An 8,878-nucleotide genomic window follows, 5' to 3' on the forward strand; every position below is an offset into this window, starting at 1 on the left:
GAAGCTAAGTCTGTTTACTAATAAGTGCTTTCAGTCAGATAAAACAGGGTAAAGTGGTGGGGAGCGACAGAGGTGAAGGGGTGCTTTACCTGAGGAAGCAAGAGAAGGTCTCTTTAAGGAGGGCAGGTGCTTCGAACAGGGGAATGGCATGTAAGAAGGCACTGAGAGAAGAACACATTTGGACTTTTCAAGAGAGCAAAAGAATGTGGAAATTATAGGGAGATAAGGTTGGAGAAGTGGGTGGGACCAAGATCACTTATGACCTCATAGACAGTGTCACATGCTTCTGTTTTATTGTATACATAATGGAAATCCATGAGAGGTATTTAAGCATGGGAGTAACATAATTTGCTTTATATTTTACAAAGTGCTGTGTAGGGAATGAGTTGTAGGGTACAAGGGTGGAGTTAGAGGGACCCATTAGGAACAGTTCTGTAGTTCAGGCTGTTGATGATGATGGCTTGGAATTTAGTTCTAGGAGCAGTGTTGGTAAGAAGTGGTAGGTACAATATTGATGGATTGGATATGGGATGGTAGGAAAAGAGAGAAATCAAGAATGGCTTCTAGATTTTTGACCTGATCAGCTGGTGGAGAGTGGTACTTCTCTAGTCTCCATTTATTGAACTATGGAAGGACTGGAAAGGGCTTGAAAATGTATTTAGATGGAGACCTTGTATGGAATCAAGAGTTCTGTATTGGCCATATTATGTCGAGATGCCTAGTGCATGTCCAAGTGGAGATATTGTGGAGGCGGTTAATATTATAAATCTGGAACTCAGGATAGGGCTGAAGTTGAAGTATAAATGTGAGAGTCATCAGCATATAGATGCTATTTAAAGGGATACATCTGTTATATGTCCCATTGGATTAAAGAGCCCTGATAGAATGACCCTTTCAGCCTCAAGGCACCTTGCTAAGGTTAATGCAGAAAGGACTCAGGATTCAAGAGTTAAGATGAGGGAGCAGATATAAGGAACTGGGTCTTATAACTCCAGGAAACTAGCAGAATCATTTTTAGGTGCAAGTCTTTGGACTGCTGGTGGGCATCTAGACAGGCTGAAGTTTCGGGTGTTCGTTGATGAGGGTGGTTGCACATTTGGATATACAGGAAGAGTTAAACATGTGCATTTCCACTGATAATGACATAGAATGGGTGCACAGAGATGTTTGACTCACCCTCTTGTGGGTAAATATCTGCTAGTATTTAACTTCTAAACTTCCATGGACTTTGAAATAAAGATGGTGCAATATTATACCCTAGGGCTTGGTGCAGTGGTAAATACTGGGCAAAGGAGACAGAGAGACCTAGATTCAAATTCCCATTTTCCCATTTACTAGTAGGCAGGTAATTTGGCCAGTTTACTCATCTGTAAAATGGGGCTCCCTAATTTGTTGTTGGAAAGATTAAAGACAAAAGTATGCTATCTGGCACCTAGAAGTCTCCCAATATCTACTTTAATGGTAGTTAACTTTATTTTTAAAAATGGTATGTGGATATTAGAGCTTGAGATCAGTTTATGGAAATGGCAGGTCTTATTTTAGAGAGACTGCTTAGATTAATAACTAACATCATAATACATGATTTTATTTTCCTCTTTTGTATGTTTGAGCTGATTCTATGATGTCTATCAACTGCTACTCGGCTAAGCATTCCAAAGCATTACTATTTGGCAGCCTGAACCAGAAGCCCAAAGAAGTGAACAGAGCCCTTCAATAAGTCAAGAGAAGCCAGGAAACACATATGGTAGAGTTAGTCATGTGTCCTTGGCCCAGTGTCTTAGCTTCTCTAAGCTTCTCTAAACTCTCTTAGAGTTTCCTCATCTTTAAATTGGTCATACCTGTGGCTATACCTTCTTCATGATTTTTTTTAAAGCACCTAGCACAATGGAAAAAAAAAAAGTTCCTCCTTCTCTTCTCCCTCCTGTTTCAAGAATTTGAATTCATGGACAACAGCTATTCATGATAAAATACTAGCGAGATCTTCAGTCTTTCACATGGGCCCCACACCATGAATTACAGCAGGTTCTTTGCTGGCATTCGGTCTTATGAAAAGACCTAGAAACAGTTGTGTGGGCTCTTTCCTTGTTCAGAGTCTGTCTTGCTCAGCTGAGCCTTTGCTGCTTTCCTTGTGCAGCTCAGAACCAAATGAATAATTAAACTCCTAAGCCAAATAAATGATTTTCAGCAAGTGAATTTCTCCTGTGAAGTGAGAGAGAATTTAGTTTGAACTGGGTACTGCATGCAAATCTATTATTTTATGGAGCCTAGAGGTTTCTACAAACCCTATAAATATTCCTTTTTGAGTGAACAGTATATTATAGTACATGGAGGGTTACTTTAATAGCCTAAGTAGTGTGACTTCCAGATTGGTCTCAGGAGCCCACTCAGCCTCAAAGCCCCTAAGCTCCAGAGGGGTTCCTTAGGCAATAGCTGTACTTCTAGATAGACAATGCACGTTGACTGCTAGGTAGGCTGTTATATAAAGTAAGAGGGGATGACAGTTGGTACATGGCCTGATTTTTTTTTTTGAAGACTGATAGAAAGAACTCTGCTTGCAAGTATCATTTCAACTGCATTGTGTGAAATTTCCTATTAAAGTTTATTTGTTCTTTTTTTTAATTTTAAATCAATGCTTTTTTAGAAATCCCCTGTTAAAATTTAGATTTCCCCCCAGTACCTAACACATTAATTTACCATCAGTCATTAACATCTTAGAGGAGACTGATATAGGTGGGAAGAAGATAAAAAATAAATTTATTTTACTAGGCAGAGAACCTAGACTGTGAGTGCTGAGAAAAGCCTAGTTGTCACATTATGAGAGAGAAGCATAAAGGATGCTGAGATAGTGCCAAATACAGGTTTTCCTACTTTATGGTTTGGTCTTTGGACAGCTTTGGTACAGAATAAGAGTAGCGTCCTGCCTGAGCCAGTGTGTCGATAAACAGAATAGAGTGGCTTAGTTTGTGTCAGAGGACCTCAAACCCTGTGAGGAGTACAGGCAAACTGTCCAATAAAGTTGACATGTGATCACTATCCTTCTGCCTGCCTGTAGTTGAGAGGTAAGCAGTGTAGCTTAAGACCTTCAAAAGGGGCCATATAAGAAGACTCATGGGTAGGGGTAACTGTTTCATTTAGGGGCACTTGACCTGAGGTAAGAAAATTGTTAAGTAGTTATTCTGGGTTCATACTGATGAATATGAATAGGGAGAGTCATATGATAGGTTATATAGAAATGTGTGTATGTGTGTGTTTGAGATTACAGTTTTCCCTTGGTATCCACAGGGGATTGGTTCCAGGAGCCCCCGTGGATACCAAAATTCAGGGCTGCTCACGTCCCTTATGTAAAGTGGTGTAGTACAATGAATGCAGTCAGCCTTCCTATCCGTAGTTGTTGAATCTGTGGTTGCAAAACCCATGGATACAGAGGGCTGACTGTATCTTAGATGCCAGGTAACACTAATGAAAACCATAATCTAAGCCAAAATTGTGATTTATAATGTGGAATAGGGGTACTAAGATTTCATTCCATCCTCAGTTTTTACCATGTCTCAGTTTATCTTTCAAGACAAAAATTATGTCTTATATAAATGTCTTACAATAAAATATCCTTAAATATGGTCTGCTTGCTCTTGGAAAAGTTCTTTAAAAATTAGACCCTATTTTCCAGAGTTTTCTGGATGCATCCTCATTCTACAGTCTTATCCTCTAGTATTTCCCAAAGTGCATACTCTGTGTTAGTAGGTCATTCTCCTCACTGGACTGATTTCAGTACATTTATTCCTGATACTACAAATTTTTCATGCTTTCTCCATGTCTAAGAGGTATTTTCCCTCAATCTTAACATATCAGATACTGCTCATCATTCAGGGCACAACCCAACTTCTACTTCCTCCATAAATTCTTCCCTATTCCTCTAAAGCTATATTTGAAATTTTAAGCTGGGGTTGGCAAACTTTTCTTAAAGGGCCAGATAGTAAATATTTTAGACTTGAGGGTCACACAGACTTCTTTGCAACTACTCAGCTCTGCTATTGTGACACAAATGAGGCCATGGATGATATATTAAGGAATGGTCAGGGCTTGGTTCCAATAAAACTTTATTCATGAGCACTGACATTTAAGCTGTACCGGTTTCATGGGCACGTGACCTGTGCAGTTGCCCAGAGTCCTGCATTTAGAAGGGCCTTATGCTTTTAACACTCTGCTGTCATCATCTTCAAGTTCTTAATAACTTTTGAACAAGAAGCCCCGCACTTTTATGTTTCAGTGGGCCCTTAAGTAGCTGATCTTGGATAAGAGTATATAGTCTATTAAATGTCAGGACTTACTATAAAGCTATAGGAATTAAGACAATGCGGTTTTATTGCAGGGTTAGATATATCATTGGGTTTCACAATTCTAAGAGCGGAACAGAATTCAGAAATGACTTATAAATGGACATTTGATTTATGATAAAGGTGACGTGGCAGAACAGTTGATAAAAACTGTACGTAAAATGGAGCTGAAACAATTGGGTATCTATTTGGAAAAAAATGAAATTAGATCTTGGACTCATACTCAGACATTAATTAGCATGGATTAGAGACCAAAATGTGAAAGGTAAAACCAAAAAAAGGTTTTAGGAGATCATATAAGATCTTCTTCATTTGTGGGTAGGTAAGGGTTTCTTATGTAAGACATGAAAACAGTTACCACAGAGGAAAAGCTTTATAAATTCTACTACAAAAGAATGTAAAAGTGCTCTTCAAAAACCAAAAAAGAAAGAGAGGGAGAAAGGGAGGGAGGGAGAAGAAAAAAATACTTAAAAAAATCAACTCCAAACAAGGGTTCATGAGTATATGGAGCAACAAAAACTCCCATACACTGCTGATGGTGATAAAAAATTGGTGCAACCATTTTGGAAGAAGTTGATATTATCAGTGAACTTGATGATCTTCATTCCTGTGACCCAGCTGTTGTGCTTCTGGTACCTTCCCTGAAGTACCAAAAGCTTATGTGTACCAGGATACATGTACAGGAATGTTCTTAGCAGTGGTGTTTATAAAAGAGCAAAACTTGAAATAATGCAAGTGTTTATGAATGGAAGAATAAATAAATTACGATATAATAATGTGATGAAATACCAAGCCATGAAAAGTGAACGAACTATAGGTACCTATAACAACATGAATGACATGGAAAATGATGCTGAGTGAGTGAAGCCAGACACCAAAGAATACATACTGATTAATTCCAACTATGTCACGTTCTAAATTGACAAATTGTGGAGGTCTCTCAGAATGCGTTAGGGACTCAGCATCACAACAGCCTCATTACCCACTTCTATACAGGCATAGTCTCCTCTATCTCACACTCCACTAAAGTTCTGTGCCTTTTACTGCAGGCAGGAATTATTTTGTACTGTGGTGACTCTATGGGTTGGCCGCCAGGCTGCACACCTCTAGATACCTCCATCAAACTTAGGATCTGCTATTTTTTGTGTTTCTTTCCACCCATCCTTCCCCACTGAGCTCTGATTATTTCATCTCTCACCTAGAAAGAAAGGAGCATATTATACTCCTTACCAAGAGCTGATTGCTACATTTGTCATTTAGCAGTAGCTGATCTCTCTGTATTCCCTATTCATTCATTAAATATTTTCTTTTAAATTATGTTTTAGCTCCATGGAGTTTTTTAAAATTAATTATTAATTTATTTTTGACTGCATTGGGTCTTTGTTGCTGTGCATGGGCTTTCTCTAGTTGCGGCGAGCGGGGGCTACTCTTCCTTGCGGTGCGTGGGCTGCTTGTTGCGGTGGCTTCTCTTGTTGCAGAGCATGGGCTCTAGGCGTGTGGGCTTCAGTGGTTGTGGCGCATGGGCTTAGTTGCTTCGAGGCATGTGGGACCTTTCTGGACCAGGGATCGAACCTGTGTCCCCTGCATTGGCAGGTGAATTCTTAACCACTGTGTCACCAGGGAAGTCCCAATCATTAAATATTTATTGAACACCAAATACCATGTTGTTGGGAATACACTGGTGAACTAAAAAGGAAAAAAAACCCAAAATCCAAACTCAAAAATCCATGTCCTGAGATCAGCTTGGTGCTTTGTGACCACCTAGAGGGGTGGGATAGGGAGGGTGGGAGGGAGGTGCAAGAGGGAGGGGATATGGGGATATTTGTATACATACAGCTGATTCACTTTCTTATACAGCAGAAACTAACACAGCATTGTAAAGCAATTATACTCCAATAAAGATGTTAAAAAAAAAATCCCTGTCCTTATTGATCTTACATTCTACTGATGGAGAAATAAATAATAAGTAAGTTAATGAATGTTATGAAGAAAATTATAGCAGGATAGAAGAGATAATGAGTCCTCTGGTAGAAGTGAATTTGCAATTTAAATAGTGTAGTTCTCATTGAGATACATTTGAGCTGAGATTTGAAGGAGATGATCTGAGAGGGTGTCTGGGCGAAGAGGATTTAGAGGGACAGTCATGCAAAGTTCTTGAGTTGTGTGCATGTTTTGTATATATGAGGAGCTATGAAGAGACCACTATACCAAGAATGTAAGATTAAAAGGGAAAGGTAGTAGAGGATATCAGAGAGTTAATGGCAGAGGGGAGAAGTGAAGAGATAGAAACTATGTAGACAATTTAAGGCATTTTCCTTCTAAAGATAAATGATTATAGCCCATTGATTACATTCCAAATATTATCTAAACTCCTCTCAATGGAAAGTCTAACTTCTGGGGATTGTTCCAGTTATCTATTCTAATATAACAAAGGACTCCAAAACTTAGTGTTGTAAAAGAACAGTAATCATTTATTGTGTGCATGAATCTAAAATTTTGGCAGGGCTCTGCAGGGACAGCTGGGGAAGCTCAGATGAGGAGAGACCTGCTTCTAAGATGGTTTGTTTACATGGCTGGCAAGTTGATTCTGGCTTTTGGTTCCTCTGCATCTTGACATCTTATGAGACACCTTGGGCTTCCTCACAGAATGGTGGCTGGGTTTCAAGAGCAAATGTTCCAAAATAATTGAGAAATGAAAGCTGCCAGTCATTTACATCATGCTCTGTTCAAATAGTTACAAGAGCCCAAGGGGATATAGACTGCATTTATCAATAAGTGGCATCTCAAAGAATTTTGGGACCAAATTTCCACATGGGCCAAAGCAAATGTGAAATTTAGGAGATAGAATCATGGATTTGATAGCCTGGATGACACAAGATTTAATAAAGAGATATCTGAGACCATCACTGGAAACACAGTGATCTGTAGTTTGTCTTGATGCACAAAGAGGATCGATTCATGCACTGTTTCCTAGGTACAGGACACATCCATTTGTTCCATGATCATGTAAAGAAATGCATATGATTTTTTTGGTAGTAAGAGAAGGTCCTGACCATTAGATGCATTCAAGAAAAATTTTTCAGGTTTTAGGTTTTCGGTTGAAGGGATTAAACATACCCAATACAGGAGAAAGCAAATATAAAACCCCTCAGTTTTAAAGGGACCTTACATATATATATATATATATATATATATATGCCTTGTATTCACAGCTGCAAAACTGTGCCATAACAATAAGGCTGATTGCACACTCAAAATGACCAGAGGCTGCAGAATAAGTAAATAAATAAACTTCTGTTTAAAAATGCCTTAAAATGCTTCCAATTTATGGAATTGCTTGAATTTGCTTAGTCTACACATGGAGAAAACTCAGACAATTAAGTTTTGATAGTCATATTTCTGATATTGGGGTGGCTTATAAAAATTGTAGGATGTCTTCAGGAATAGAACTGAGTGTGAGTAATACTGAAGTCTGTTTGATCTTTAGTTCATATTAGGAGAAAGGAAAGAAAAGGGAGGGAATTACCTTTCTCTGAGTGCAGGCACTGGACCGAGTGCTTTTGATCTGTGATCTCATTTATCCCTCAAACAACCCTCTGTGGCAGGTATTTATCAACCCTCTTTTTACAGTGAAGAAAGTGAGGCTCAGAGAGACCAAGTAACTTGCCCCAAGTAACACAAAGTAGTCTTCACAAATAGGATTTGAACCCATGGCTGTTTGACTACAAAGCCCTTGCACTTTCCAATATATTAAACTGCCTCTGGAATCAGAAGGCTGTCCACAGAAAAAACTTGAGAACTTGGTTGGTGTTCAGCTTGATATTAGAGGAAAAATTGTGGAGTGTTAAAAATGTTGCCCATTGAATTGTTCAATGTAGCCCATTGAAGCTAATATACAATTTTACATTGTGTGCCTTTTAGGATCATAAACACTAAGTACTTCTACACGCAAGTATACAAGAACGAGTTGACGAATTAACATTTTCACATTGTCTTTGAGAAAAGCACAAAATCATGCTTTGAGTGGGCATGCTTTACCTGCAGTGGGCTTGATCATCAGGTATGTTGGAATCTCCACTGCAAAAATAGGCGAGTGGGGAAGAAAAGAAAGCTAGGAGAGGAAGCTGCAAAGATCAAGGGCTGGGAGAAATGATCCAATTTTAGTTCTGGCTTTTGAGAGAGGAAACAACAGTCTAGTACAATTTCCAAAAAAACCTGGTGAACCTGAGATGGTGCAGGTTGGTGTCATCCATTATCCAGCTGGAAAGAAACTAAGGTAATGGACATGCTCAGCTGATTTGGGAGTAGCATCATGTTTTGGCCTTGTCAGTCATTGGGAGAGGGAACCAAGGCACTGGATAGAGTCAAGGGACAGAGTCCAGCCTTTCCTACTCTGACAGAAGATAGAAAGGAAACCAAAGATTCAAATACATGGGCTGAAGTTTAGGGCTGAAGTTTAATTCTGGAAGGTAATTGGAGCTCTGAACAGGGAACTTAAGGCAGATGCCTAGGCACACAGACTAGGGAACATGGCAGCCCCAGCA

The 8,878-nt window shown here is 39.1% G+C and overlaps 1 long non-coding RNA gene across 1 annotated transcript in view; it reads right to left on the reverse strand.

The window, feature by feature from the left end:
• The window catches only part of LOC141279087 (uncharacterized), a 38,845-nt gene extending 38,669 nt beyond the window's left edge, over positions 1–176 (reverse strand). The window contains exon 1 of the long non-coding RNA XR_012332841.1: positions 90–176. This is a non-coding gene — a long non-coding RNA (uncharacterized lncRNA). The remainder of the gene's footprint in view (positions 1–89) is intronic.
• Positions 177–8,878: the final 8,702 nt, after the last annotated feature.

Source organism: Tursiops truncatus, chromosome 7, assembly GCF_011762595.2.
Source record: "Tursiops truncatus isolate mTurTru1 chromosome 7, mTurTru1.mat.Y, whole genome shotgun sequence".
In the NCBI taxonomy this organism is placed as follows: domain Eukaryota; kingdom Metazoa; phylum Chordata; class Mammalia; order Artiodactyla; family Delphinidae; genus Tursiops; species Tursiops truncatus.